This window comes from Schistocerca serialis, chromosome 1 (genome assembly GCF_023864345.2).
Source record: "Schistocerca serialis cubense isolate TAMUIC-IGC-003099 chromosome 1, iqSchSeri2.2, whole genome shotgun sequence".
NCBI classification, from domain to species: domain Eukaryota; kingdom Metazoa; phylum Arthropoda; class Insecta; order Orthoptera; family Acrididae; genus Schistocerca; species Schistocerca serialis.
In genome coordinates this window covers 441,026,408-441,041,609 of record NC_064638.1, presented here as the reverse complement: position 1 = coordinate 441,041,609, position 15,202 = coordinate 441,026,408, and positions in this window count along the sequence as shown.

Sequence of the window (15,202 nt, the reverse complement as noted above, 5' to 3'; positions counted from 1 at the left end):
GCCCTCCTTTAACAACATCCACCTCCTTTCCTACCTCCTTGGGGATTTTAATGTCCATCGCCCTATGTGGGATAGTGCTTTTTCGTGTAGGCAGGAGCTCGTCATTGACCAGTTTCTTGTGGACCACGACCTGTGCCTTGTTAATGATGGTTTCGCTACTCATTTCAGTGGCACATATGGGACATTCACTGCCATTGTTCTTTTGCTGTATTCTCCTCCCCTTCTTTCTTCCTTCCTTCCTTACACTGGTCTCCACACGATGATCTATGTGATAGTGACCACTTTCTGTTGATACTCTCATTCCCTTCATGCCTCCTGATGACCAGGTTACCCCTTTGGGCTTTCCTTCATGCCTTTTGGCATTGCCCTTCACACTAAATATGTCCTCCCACATTCCTTGTCTTGGGTGTTGCCGGACGAACATCGTATGGTTACGTCTGTCTTCGGTTTTCTTCATGAAAGTGGTTTGTCCTCTGGGGTTTAAGTCATTGAGGTTCCATTTGGAATTTGATTTCCTCAGTTAGTGTAGGCATTGAGTATGGGGTCCTTGATCTTGCCTTCACAACTGTCAGATTCTCCCCACCTTCTCCCACCATGTTGTCTGGTCTGTTGTGCAGTTTTGTTTCTCTTTTCTTGTGCATTCTTCCCATGGCGTTGTCCCCATTGTATCCTGATAATAGTATAGTGTGGGCGTAGGGAACGGTCGGTGGCGGTGCTGATACCCCACTGCCCTGTGTAGCATTTCTGGGGCGCCCCTACTCTCCCCGTTTCTACCCACCCCACTCATGTTCTTTCGTCTTTCTGCTGCCCTGACATTCCTTTCCCTCTTTGTTTGCCCCTTATCCCTGCCCCTTGACTTGGCTGTGCTGTTTCTGTTGTTCCTCTCTTGATTTCTGCCATCTTAGACGACCTCGCTGTTCGGTCTCCTACCAACCAACCCACCAATCAACCTCTGGTAACGCTTTGGAACGCAGAGAGATTTTATCTGCTGGTTCCAAACTATGCCATGCCCACAATGCTTGACGGTCTCTGTCTGTCTGTCAGTACAAGATGTCTTCCTGCTCTTGGTTTAGCAGTGATTATTCTTCCGCGTTTATATTTCACAATCACATCGCCAATAAGTCGACTTGAACGGTTTTAGTTGGGTTCAAATGTCCTTGATTGATTTGCTTGTGAGACGACATCCTGTGACACTTTTAATGAGGTGCCTGAATGTCTGAGCTCTCCTAACCGACCCATTCAGCTGTTACTCCCTCTTTACTGACAACACAATACTCCCTGTTTCCATTTATACTGTCGGATCCGACTTTCCTGAAATCTAGTGCTCAATTCCGCACTGGGAAGGGGTGTCCGGATACTACTGATCAGACAGTGTTTCTGGCTGTAGCGTTGCAAAGCGACAGGAAGTGGCAAGAGCACGTTACGTCGGTTGTAGGAAAGGCGAGAGGTCAACTTCAGTTCACTGAGGGAATTCTCGGAAAGTGTAGCTGATCTACGTATAAAGGAAGGCGCGTATAAAATACTTGTGCCAACTATTGTTAAGTACTGCTCACATGTTTGAAATCTCCACCAGTCCGTAGTAAAGGAAGATACGATTCAGAGGCGTGCTGCTAGATTTGTTACCGATGGGGTCGATCAGTACGCGGGTATTACGGATGTGCTACGTGTAATCAATTGGAATCTCTGGAGGGAAGAATACGTTTTCTTAATAAAACACTGTTAAGAATATCAGAGACGTGCGACGTAGCTCAGGACCCCGAATACATGATGTATCTGGGCTCATAAGGAATCATAAAGACTATAGAAAGTCGTCGATTATTCCTCGTCCCATTTGCGAGTGGGACAGGAAGGGGAATAACCAGCAGTGGTACAGGATACCTTCCGCAATGCACCGTGGTAGGCTTCGGCAGCATGTACATAGTAGACCTATATCTAAAAAGACGACGACGACGACGAGTGCGGATATTCTCACCTCTGTCTGACACGTTTTGGTCATTGTCGCCCAAATTTCCGCCTGTTGATGATGTTAGCATTCGAATTTCGCACGTTTTCTGCTGGTCACGGCTCTTATGTAACAACGGACTACGTATATCAGAATATTATTGAAACTAGGACGAGCCACGTATTTTGTTGTTGTGTATTATGGCTTACATTCCGAAAACTGATTTCATACAGCCATCCTTGTTAGTCTGTCCAGTGCGAATTCTTTCATCTCTACAGAACTTTGACAAACTTCATCCATTTGAATCTGCAATTTTTACCTGTCACAATTCCCTCCCTTGATTTGCAAATTAGTTATTCTTTGATGCGTGATAATTTGTCTTTTCAGTTGACCCCTTCTTCTAGTCCAGCAGTGACGTTAAACTATTACTCTCCAGTTCTGTTCCGTACACCTTCATTAGTTTAAATTTAAATTGAGGTAAATCGTTCCATAAATTTTCTAGATCCATCAGTCCAGAGAAAGAATGGTAGGGACACATTTGGTATCTTTCGCAAAAAAACATGCGCAGATGGTATTGTAGACTACGCATCAAACCATCCCATTCAACATAAAAAGGCGTTTTTTAACTTCGCCGTTAATCGTGTATTTGCCATTCAGTTGTCAAAAGAAGAACATGACAAGGAAATGGCAACTATAAGATATATCGCTAAAGTGAATAACAATCCTAACACATTCGTCGATATGATATATAGGAATGTAGAGAAAAAATATGGTAATGAGATAAATACCTTGATACCAAAAGTAAGTACAAAATTTGTCACCTTGCCTTACTATGGGGAAAATGAACATGAGAATTGCACCGATTTTCAGAAAATACAAAGTGAAAGTAGCCTTTGGAACAACAAATAACTTAGGATGTATCTTACAACATACTGTAGATGTAAAAAATGTACTCGATTCATCTGGGGTTTATAAAATTGATTGTCCCGATTGTGGAGCATGTTACGTAGGTCAGACAGGGAGGAGACTGGAAACTAGGTTCAAGGAACATGCTGCTCTAGAAAGAAAAGACGCAGCAGAGAAATCAAGTCTGGCTGCACATTTATTGTCAACTAAACATAGATTGCCAATGTTAACGTCAAATGTAAGGTTGCTACATAGAGGCGAGAAGGGTGGACACCTCGATCTTCTTGAGGAGATGGAGATCTTTTGCCACCAAAGAAATACTAAGTGAAAAATGCCCATTTCTGGGAATTGTTTGAAAACTGCCTACTTGAAAGCAAAAGATCAGTCGCAACCTCACGCCATTATGTAGCAGCCACTTGCATAAGATCTAAACGAGTACCACTTTCATAACACTATATTTACATAACTTATTTCATTAGAATAACACACAAACTCATGAGGGTAACCATTAGCAACAATTAATACGTAAAACTGTCATTTTTCAAAATAAGTGTTCAAAAGATCACGCTTTATCATATTGTTCTTATTTCTCGGCCACTAAGTGCGACATATTGAAATGATGCTCACAAGCGCTACTGGCGCCAACAAAGTGCATTATGTACATAAAGTTCACGTTATATCTTTTGTCAAGTAACAACTAATTAAGACAGGTCGCAACACAACAAAATATGCAATACTTCCTATAACGTACTTTATGTAGCCATATCAGTTTTATAATTAATTTTTGCCCATGAGGCGTAAACTGTCACTGTTTCGTGCTATAGTAATTTTAAACATCTAGCACGTCACAGACATGAGAAAAAGTAAGAATTGTAATTTTTACATAGTTTTACTCATAATAATTTCATGTTACGACTTAGTTACTGTACAACATAAATATTACAAAAATGTCGTCAAAACTGTAACTTGAGGCGCAGCTTATAGAGGACGCCACACGCAAAGCCGATGTGTACTGTGAAACCAGCATATAATTTTACGACGGTAATGGTTGAACTGTGTAAACATTCACTTGAGCACAAACAACCGCTACAATTCCATACTGGTATGTAATGTTAACACTAAAAGACAACGATGTGATGGACTTATAACTCTTGTAAATCACATTGTAATATATACTTTTGTATTTGTTTTAGCACTGATAATGACCTGGCGCAGGTCGAAATCTGATCTGCGTTGTGATTATAAATGTCATATTAAAGCAACTTCATTCCACGACTAATTGCTGCTCTATCTAACCAAATATAACCACAGTCGTTGCGTGCACCCACCCCATGGAAGGCAACCTAATTGACGGTATGTTTCTACAAGTATGGTGACTAATCACGAATGCATGGCGCAGATCGGGTAGAGCGCGAGCAGAGCCTGATACACTTGATTCTTGATAAACCCCCACAGAAAAGATACACTTTGAAGGACGTACGGATTAATTGGACATTAGCCTCTGAAAATGCGTGCTTGACATGCTGTCCCGACATCGAAAACAGGCTCCCAGTTTCCCGAAGCCTCTTGTCCCATTTCTGGATTGTTACGTAAGTGGACCATCGTCAGTTTGTTGCAGTCAATACTGAAGCCGAAAACGACGTTGTACCAATGGTTCAAATGTCTCTGAGCACTATGGGACTCAACTGCTGAGGTCATTAGTCCCCTAGAACTTAGAACTAGTTAAACCTAACTAACCCAAGGACATCACAAACATCCATGCCCGAGGCAGGATTCGAACCTGCGACCGTAGCGGTCTTGCGGTTCCAGACTGCAGCGCCTTTAACCGCACGGCCACTGCGGCCGGCTTGTACCAATGTAACAGACTTCTAACTCCGTGAGAGAAAGCACACACATTTTCTGCTGTGGAGTCCACATGGCCACTGACGTGCGTTTACGTGAACTAAGCAGTTACGCGATGCGCACATGGTGCCAACTGCCGCAAGCGAACACAGGAAACATTTTAAGGTATCATTATTGTAGAAGCAAACCGCCAATCAATATCTCAAATACGTTGCAAGTTACTACATCTTATATTGTTATATGTTTAAACCGGAAACCTTATATTTTATGTTAAAGTATTTCTCCCTTTCACAAAACTTTTTCTTCCTATTCCTCGTTTGTATTTTATCTCTTTTACTTCAGCTACCGTCAGTAATTTTTTTGTCCAAATAGCAAAATACGTCTAGTTCATACAAACTACAGGCTTATTGTCTCTTCGTCTAACTAACATAATTCCTTCAGCATCAGCTTATCTGGTCAGACTAAACTTCATTACCCGTGTTCCACTTTTAATGATGGTTATTTTATATCCTCTGACACCACCAAAGCCGTTCAACAAATCTTTTCATCTCTTCTGCTGTCTCTAGCAGAATTGCAGTGTCATAGGCAAACCTCTAAATTTTTATTTTTTCCCTTTAATTTTAATCATTTTCCAATTTTTACTGCTTTGAGCAAGCGGTAAAAGAAATCAACCATAAATTTTGAATTTGTTAACATTTAAATTGTGAGGTTTGCTTTGTCCATGTCCATGTCGATGCGGGTGTATCGCGGAGCCGGCCGGGGTGGCCGAGTGGTTCTAGGCGCTACAGTCTGGAACCGCGCGACCTCTACGGTCGCAGGTTCGAATTCTGCATGAATGTGTGTGATGTCCTTAGGTTAGTTAGGTTTAAGTAGTTCTATGTTCTAGGGGACCGATGACCTCAGAAGTTAAGTCCCATAGTGCTCAGAGCCATTTGAACCATTTTTTTGTATCGCGGAAGGCTAGGCAATACTCCTACATTACAGCTACCACCAACATGTGACGTCGTCACCTAAGATGACGTTTATTAATGTTTTATCGTTCATCACTAGCACAAGTTTTAATGTGTTCAAATGAACCACATGAAAATGTAGTGCTTAGGCTGAAGAGCGAAATTCCTAGAGTTAGTGCTTACTGGTGGTCTGGGCGCTAGCCAAATTGATTCGCTGAGCTGAATAATGTGATGCGGCTTCTTTGAAGCTTCTAAGTTCTTTCAAAAGCGCTCTGACACAAATAACTACCAGAAATATTGCGCAAAGGCATTGTAGGTTAGCTTGTTCCGCCAGATAAGATAAGGGCATTATCGCATCTTCCTTGTTGATGTATTGCTTTCTGAAACCACAGCTTCAACCAGATATCGGACAGTATCTGCAGCGTGCGTCGAGGCATGTCCACATGTCCAAATGTTCGACAGTGGCACTGAAACAAAACGAGGAGAATAAAAATTCCTGGTACAGAAATTTTTTCAACGGCGACCCCTATCGTACAGGCGCATTTCTTTGTGACTTCCACTCATTATTATGTATGTAATAAGCACTAAAAGTGTGTACTAACAAATGATATACTAGTTTTTCTGCATATTCTGTATGATTACAATCCCAATGAACTTAACAATTAAAATACTAATAGAATAAAGTCTTGCGCGTGAGCAATGTTAGAGAAGCAACCCTTCAGCTATATTAATATATCGTTAAAAACTGTGATTAAAATAGCGGATTAAAACATTATGAAAACAAAGAAAGATACAGTAAATAATGGGTATTATTTACTATTTCTTTCTTTCGTTTTCATAATCTATTGCATCAACATTGAATGTAAAAAAATGGTATTTTACTGAAGACTGGAAAAATTTAAATTTAGCGATAATGCGATCGACGTGACGGCCTTGCTTGCTTGTGATAGTACGGTGTGTTTCCTTTTATCGGCACGTAACTGTTACAGCTGGAGGGTCTTCGTGCTGCAGGATCCGTAACATCAGTATTGTCTTTTGGTCTCTCCAGATGTAACCACGTACACATTTCTAAGATCTTTCCTATTGTTTAGACTCTGAAACAATGCGAGCCCGCGTAATCAGTCAAGTTCACCGGCTCGTTTCTCACTTTGTACGCCGAAGCCCGGTAGGAACAGTTAACTGCGTTATTTAAAATCTCAGTATTCGTGGGCTAAACCTCTCGACAGTATACCGAGCAGTTTGTTAAATCGCACGCCACAACGGGTCACAAACAGTTCCTAACCGTTTACACACAACTGCCGTAAATTTTGACACAACGCAATTGTTGGAACTTGACCGAAGTTCGCCATATGCAATCAGTTAAATGTTGACAGCGTAGAGGCAAAAGAGGGGGTAAGATTAAAAATAACGAAAACCAGTGTTTTTCCAGTTTATTACACAACCCTCAGAATTGTTATTTGAGATGCCCTGAAACATAGCATTATGTTAATAATTGGAAGTTACCCAATAGAAACACTTCCGGTCAAACTTAAACACTACTGGCCATTAAAATTGCTACACCACGAAGATGCCGTGCTACAGCCGCGAAATTTAACCGACAGGAAGAAGATGCTGTGATATGCAAATGATTAGCTTTTCAGAGCATTCACTCAAAGTTGGCGCCGGTGGCGACACCTACAACGTGCTGACATGAGGAAAGTTTCCAACCGATTTCTCATACACATAACAGCAGTTCACCGCCGTTGCCTGCTGAAACGTTGTTGTGATGCCTCGTGTAAGGTGGAGAAATGCGTACCATCACGTTTCCGACTTTGATACAGGTCGGATTGTAGCCTATCGCGATTACGGTTTATCGCGACATTGCTGCTCTCGTTGGTAGAGTTGGTTAAAGAGGGTAATACGGAACGCCGTGCTGGATCCCAACGACTTCATATTACTAGCAGTCGAGATGAAAGGCATCTTATCCGCATGGCTGTAACGGATCCTGCAGCCACGTGTCGATCCCTGAGTCAACAGATGTGGACGTTTGCAAGACAACAACCATCTGCACGAACAGTTCGACGACATTTGCTGCAACATGGACTATCAGCTGGGAGACCATGGCTGCGGTTTCCGTTGACGCTGCATCACAGACAGGAGCGCCTGCGATGGTGTACTCGACGACGAACCTGGGTGCACGAATGTCAAAACGTCATTTTTTCGGATGGATCCAGGTTCTGTTTCCAGCATCATGATAGTCGCATCCGTGTTTGGCGACATCGCGGTGAACGCACATTCGAAGCGTGTATTCGTCATCGCCATACTGGCGTATCACCCGGCGCGATGGTATGGGGTGCCATTGGTTACACGTCTCTGTCACCTCTTGTTCGCATTGACGGCACTTTGAACAGTGGACGTTACATTTCAGATGTGTTACGACCCGTGGCTCTACCCTTCATTCGATCCCTGCGAAACCGTACATTTCAGCAAGATAATGCACGACCGCATGTTGCAGGTCCTGTACGGGCCTTTCTGGATACAGAAAATGTTCGACTGTGGTCAATGGTGGCCGAGCAACTGGTTCGTTACAATACGACAGTCACTACTCTTAAACTGTGATTTCGTGTTGAAGCTGCATGGGTAGCTGTACCTGTACACGCCATCCATGCTCTATTTGACTTAATGCCCAGGCGGATCAAGGCCGTTATTACGGCCTGAAGTGGTTGTTCTGGGTACTGATATCTCAGGATCTATGTACCCAAATTGCTTGAAAATGTAATTATATGTCAGTTCTAATATAATATATTTGTCCAATGAATACCCATTTATCATCTGCATTTCTTGTTGGTGTAGCAACTTTAATGGCCAGTAGTGTAGTAAAGCTAGTTAGGAACTCCATTGTAACTAATCGTTTGCTGTTATTATATACAGTCTTTAACTGCTCTTAACTGCTTTTCTTTGGAAATTAAGATAGCTAAATTGAATTTAGCTATCTATATTTAGATACCTAAATTTAGAATGTTTATAAAATCATTTACCAGCAGTATATATAACCGACGGAGGGAGGTGGGGGGGGGACGACGAAGATTATGGTTCTTACATCCCATCTTCGAGACGGAGCACAGTCTCGAAGTAGGGAAATAAATCTGTTGGCCCTTTCAAAGGGCTCATCCCGGCATTGGCATTAACAGATTAAGGAGAGCAACTAAAGCCTAGCTCTGGAAGACCAGACGGAGATTTGAACCTCGGTTCTCAAGACAAGGAGAAGGTGTTCTACCACTGTGCCAAATCGTTAGATCTCTTCATGCTTGATGTCTCCCCAGATGGCGATGCTGTCTTCCATCGGAATAACTATCGATGTCAAAAGTTCAGAATCACGCTGCAGTGGTTTAAGGAGTGTGACAGTGAAATCACGATGATACCTCCGCCCCCATATTCGCATGATATGAACCCGATGGAACATATTGGGGAGGCTGTCAGGGGCAGCTCCGCTCCCACAGTCGACCGGCCCAGGATCTGTGTGACCTGCACAAACACATCTGCTTCGACATGGTACTTGGCGGATCCATGTCACGCTGAATCGCTGGTCTATTGCTTTCGAAAGGTGGACCAACGTGCTATTATGCAGGTGATCGTAACGTTTTGGCAGATCAATGCATGTGACGTCTAGTTTCTTTTGAGTTGATTTATTATGAAGACGTAATGACGGAATACATTGAGGAGGCGCGAACAACATTGGCCGTTGTTTAACTAGCTCGACAGCGCAACGGAAATGCACTCTCTGGATGCTGCTACACAAATGTATTCTATAAGCGTACATATAACTTACACTGAGATAAACAGTAACCGCTGGAAATTTGTAACTCACCAGGGAACCTGAGCAAAATTTTCGCACTTTTATAGTTTTAAATAATGACTATTTGCGGTAAGTGTAGTCGATGGGATAAAGATGGTTGTGGGAATGAAGAGAAAACGTCTTTAAAAATGAACCGTACGAAGTGAAATAATAATCACGAATTTATGACACATTTCCATGTGTCCAAAAATATGTTTTGCATTCGGAATGTTTGTTCCGGCTTGTACGACGGGGGCAGAGATCAGGGACTGTTACTAGGGCTACATAACCCCCCACTTTAATTCGACAAACATTTTCAGTTACAGTAAGCACATTAGGCTGTAGTAGCAATACGTAAATAACAGTTGGTTTCGGAAAGTATATTTGTTTAGAAAAGTCAGCTTGTACGACGGGCAGAGAGAATGGACTACCACATTGGTGACGGTTAGTATCGATGACAATGCTGTGTACAAATCATCCAGTTAACAAGTACTTGAAAACAAATAAAATGGTATTTGTAATAAGAAAATATGAGAAGGGGATCTCTTGTTCGTGACTAATAAGTCAGCTTCGTAAAATATAGGTATGAAGCTGGGCCATCGGACGCCCTATCGCCTATGACGGTTAAGTCTCTTTCATGTTAAAATTTTTCCATAAATTGTAACTTTTAACGCTAAATCGGTTTTTAGTTTCAGAAGCCGGTTAAAAACCTCTCTAATGATACCTGATTCATCCCTGTACACGATTATTATGTGGTGAGAAAAAGGGATGTTGACATGAGAAATAATGTCTAAAATGTCTAAGATTATTTGTTGCAGTCACACTTACGATGAAATACGAATGATTGGCGGTTTCCGCCGTTAGTCCATCGTCAGACTGTTCCAGCTTGCTTACTGTGTAACACGTCAACTTTGTCGCCTTTTATGGCTGCCTCAGCACTAGACTTCTAAATATCCAGTTTTTTTTTGTTCGCGTCATTGATGAAGTGCAGTTTGATGTACTACTTTGAGCAATAGCCTTCTGTGAGGTACCCGACTCCATTGCCTGCAGTTATCTTCGCAAAGCTCGCACGGAAATCTGTTAAATGGACATGAATTCACTCAAAGTAGCAATTCCTGTCTGATTTGAAACCGGTTATCACTGACAAGTCCCGACACACTTCTCCAGTCCCTGTCAGTTAGGATCTTTGTACGATGACCATTCTTATGGTATGTCACCTGGCTGCGAATGGTACACTGTTCCTTGTAGACACGATGGACTGTGAACTTCGTTCACGGTATGGTCGTGGCACTTCCAGTCAAGATAGCTCTTTCTGCTATTCTGCCAAGTCTCCACCTCGACCTGTCTTACAGCACTTATTCCACTCAGCTGACTGTACCAGACATATTACTTCACTCGCGTAATTCAAGTCAGCGGCTGAGGGTCACTTGACCGTCTGGTACCAGTTTTGTACAATTGCAGTGCTCCAAAGCAACAGATATGCTCTTTCAAGAAGTTAAGTGATATAATCATGTTCAACGAAAACAGAACACCTCGAACGACTAGAGACAGGACGTTCATATTCACAGGACATGTACATTAGCATGTTCCGCAGAAATGATAAGCATTTCAGCCGTCTCGGTTCAGCGTGTGTCCTGTTGGCTAGTGGGCACAGAGACCGCCATGGGCCCCGATAACTTGTTCCACGCGTGATGGCATTGACGCGTACAAGGCGCGAATGGCGGCCTGTGGTATAGCAGCCATGGTGCATTCAGCTGGTTCCAAAGTTTATCTGTGGTGGTTGGCATTGCGCCACAGCGACGCGCCCGTCGTTGCACCATATACTGTACATTTTCGGTTGGCGACTAGTCTGGTGATCTGGCGGAACACGACAAAAGGCTGACATCCTGTGACATCAAGAATGCACGTGTTCGTGCAGCAACATGGTCGTGCATTGGCTTGCTGAAACATGGCGCCTGATGTGTTGTGCAGAAAGGGTATTCCTACGGGTCCCAGGTTGTCATTCACATAGATCATACTGGTCAAAGTGCCTTGGACACGCGCCAGCCATGGTTCGTGGTTGTACCCAATAGCACCCCACACCATAAGGCTCTGAGCTGGCGCTGTCTGTCTTTTGCGAATAAAGTCACTGATGTTGCTCCGTCTATCTGCGGTGAACCAAAATGCGGCCAACATTTTCAAACAAACATAAGCTGTATTCGTCCGAAAACACCGACTGATTTCATTCAGATGCCCAGTGATGTCGTTCCATAGACCATTGACGCCGAGCACGCTTCTGCACGTTCGTCAAAAATAGGCGGAGAAGTGTGTAAGTGGGCTGTTTCTGTGTTGGCAGCGCTCTGTAGCGCTTTACATTGGATCTCTGACTGCGCTTTCTTTGTAAGAGACTCTGTGGCTGGTGGGTCTCGTTGTTGGAAGTTAATCGCCAGTAGTGTTGGGCAGTTGCAAGTTAGTCGCCAGCGGTGATGGAAGTACTGTTGGGCAGTTGGAGGTGAATAGGCAGCAGTGATGGATGTTAGATGTTTGAAGTTAGCATTGATGGAGGTTGGAGGTTTTGAAGTGTTAGCTCGAGCAAACGATCTGGACGTGTGTCCGTCATGGAAATGTAGTTCGCCGATGATTATATAATCTTTTGGAACTGGATGTCACGGACATTTATATGGTTTTTGAACTGGTTGCCACATTATTAAGGTAAATACATTGTTTGCTCCGCAACAAAATCTTTACTTTGGTAACCATATCCCAATGAGAAGTTAGTGCCATCAGTAGTTAGAATCTTATATTTAGCTGGCAGTATTGGCGCCCGCTGTATTGCAGTAGTTCGTGTAATGAAGATTGTGACGTAAGTGTTTAATGAAATGTATAGGTTATTTTTAAGGTTTCTTTTTAGTCAGGGCCATTCTTTTGAATTAATTATTTGAAGTCAGGTTGTAATTTTTTTGAGCTGTCAGATTGCGTTGCGCTAGAATATAGTGGGTCAGTGTTGACATAACAAGAATAAGTAAAGAGAAAGTAGGCTCAGTACTTTCAGTTTTACTCAGCTGTTTCAGAATTATATAAAGTAGACGCTTAAACTTCCCATTTCATTCAGCAATAGAAGCAGAAAAGAATTTTAATAAAGAAGTTTCAATTGGACGACGCGCACGTAGCCCATGCTACGGACTGTCACCCCTGATAGTGTACGAAGCGTCACACTGTTCCACTGTTGCCCCAGAGCCGAGGAGAACGCAGACCTGTCTTGCAGTGCCATTAGGATGATGTGTCGATCTTGTCGGGGGTGATCTGGTTAGCGCGACCTCGCCCATCCCGTCGTGTTCTATGGCCTTCCGTAAACCATTCTGCACACACCCGTCGCACTGCCGCAACACTTTGTCTCACGCGAACAGCAGTTTCCGGACGGATGCTTCACTTTCTCTCGTGCCAATAATGCACCCTCTTCCAAACTCCCTGATTCGACAGTAGGGTTCGCTCATATGTCTGCGAGGCATCCTGCGCGTCTGCTCAAGTCACACTGATCCTTTACCTTCGATTTATAGCGACAACGACATCGGAGGTACATTCACAGGTAGGTCGTGTTGCGCTGCGATATCGATGTTGACCTTGAACCCGCGGGGCGACACGGTTCAAATGCTAATCATTTCTACACAACAAAATGGTTCAAATGGCTCTGAGCACTATGGGACTTAACATCTGTGGTCATCAGTCCCCTAGAACTTAGAACTACTTAAATCTAACTAACCTAAGGACATCACACACATCCATGCCCGAGGCAGGATTCGAACCTGCGACCGTAGGAGTCGCGCGGTTCCGGACTGAGCGCCTTAACCGCTAGACCACCGCGGCCGGCTTCTACACAACATACTAATGTAAAGTCCTGTGAATAAGAACGCCATATCTCTAGTGGTTGAGGGTGTTCTGCTTTTTTTTTCAGAACATGTGTGTATTTTGTCGGATGAGCATTGTTAACGAGGGTGAGGACAATGTTACCATCCATCACTAACATCTGCCAGGTTAAGAGAGCAATATTGACAGCGTGTGGTCGCTGCTCACCAGGTTCTGCAGACACACGCACATGGCGACGAAGTTGACGTGTTACAATGCGACCAAGCTGGAAAGACCTGAATATCGCCCTCTGCGGACTGAAACCGTTTATTAGCTGTATTACATCGAATCTGTGACTGCAATAGGTAATCACGCGTGTGTTGGTTTCTTAATAACAGGTTTGCCACCAGGCTCGAAGTACTGATTCGTTACACCCATACAGGTTACTCTGCTCGCATATTTTCTTTTCCGCGCGGAGTACGTGCGGGCCTTGGGCCTAGTCGGTCGTTTGTATTCGTTACTCCCAAGATGCCTCAGATATGCTTCATTACTGCCCGGAATTCATTCTCATCGCACGCGTTCCTGGCCGCAGAACGTAGAAAGCGTAACACAGGATTATTTACCCCACAACGCACCGCGTGATGCGAGTCTACCTGGTTGTCGCCATTTCGATGACTTCGATGTAACGATTTCTTATACGTGAATGTGATCAGTAGTGTTGAATTTGTGTTTTTGGTGGTAATGTTGGTGTCGAGAGAAGTGATGGGGCAGGTCGAATTTTGGAAGCGATAATCTTTCCATCACCGGGTACCGGGTCGGCTACCTCAGAGTCGATCGCCTCGGAACACTTGTGCGCTAGCAATATCAGCTACGGATGCGGGTTGTAATGTTGGTTAATGCATGTGTTAATCAGAGCTAGAATTGGTAAACATATCCGTATAGATTATTGGTCCTCGTAGATACCAACAATCTTTGTGAATTAGACCTTGTCTGCGTATAATATTGACGGAAAGCTCTCGCGTCTCCAGCCTGGTGGCTGTGTTAAATTCTGCGACATTTCGCCAGAGGATAAAAAGTATGACGTTCTTCGAAACATCGCTGTATTTTAACACTGATACCACGCTGGAAACTCGAGAGCTTTTCGTCGATAGCAACAATCTTGACTCAATATTCGTAACTTACACTATGTGACCAAAAGTATCTGGACACTCCCAAAAACATACCTTTTTCATATTAGGTGCACTGTGCTGCCACCTACTGCCAGGCACTCCAAATCAGCGACCTTAGTAGCCATTAGACATCGTGAGAGAGCAGAATGGGGCGCTCTGCGGAACTCACGGACTTCGAACGTGTCCAAGTGACTGGGTGTCATTTGTGTCATACGTCTGTACGCGAGATTTCCACACTCCTAAACATCCCTAGGTCCACTGTTTCCGATGTGATAGTGAAGTGGAAACGTGAAGGGTCACGTACAGCACAAAAGCGTACAGGCCGACCTCGTCTGATTGACAGAGACCGCCTACAGTTCAAGAGGGTCGTATTGTGTAATAGGCAGACATGTATCCAGACCATCAAATAGGAATTCCAAACTCGATCAGGATCCACTGCAAGTACTATGACAGTTAGGCGGGAGGTGAGAAAACTTGGATTTCATGGTCGAGTGGCTGCTACACATCACACCGGTAAATGCCAAACCACGCCTCGCTTGGTGTAGGGAGCGTAAACATTGAACGATTGAACAGTGGAGAAACGCTGTGTGGAGTGACGAATCACGGTACACAATGTGGCGATCCGATGGCTGGGTGTGAGTATGGTGATTGCCCGGTGAACGTCATCTGCCAGCGTGTGTAGTGCCAACGGTAAAATTCGGAGGCGGTGGTGTTATGGTGTGGCCGTGTTTTTCATGGAGGCGGCTTGCACCCCTTG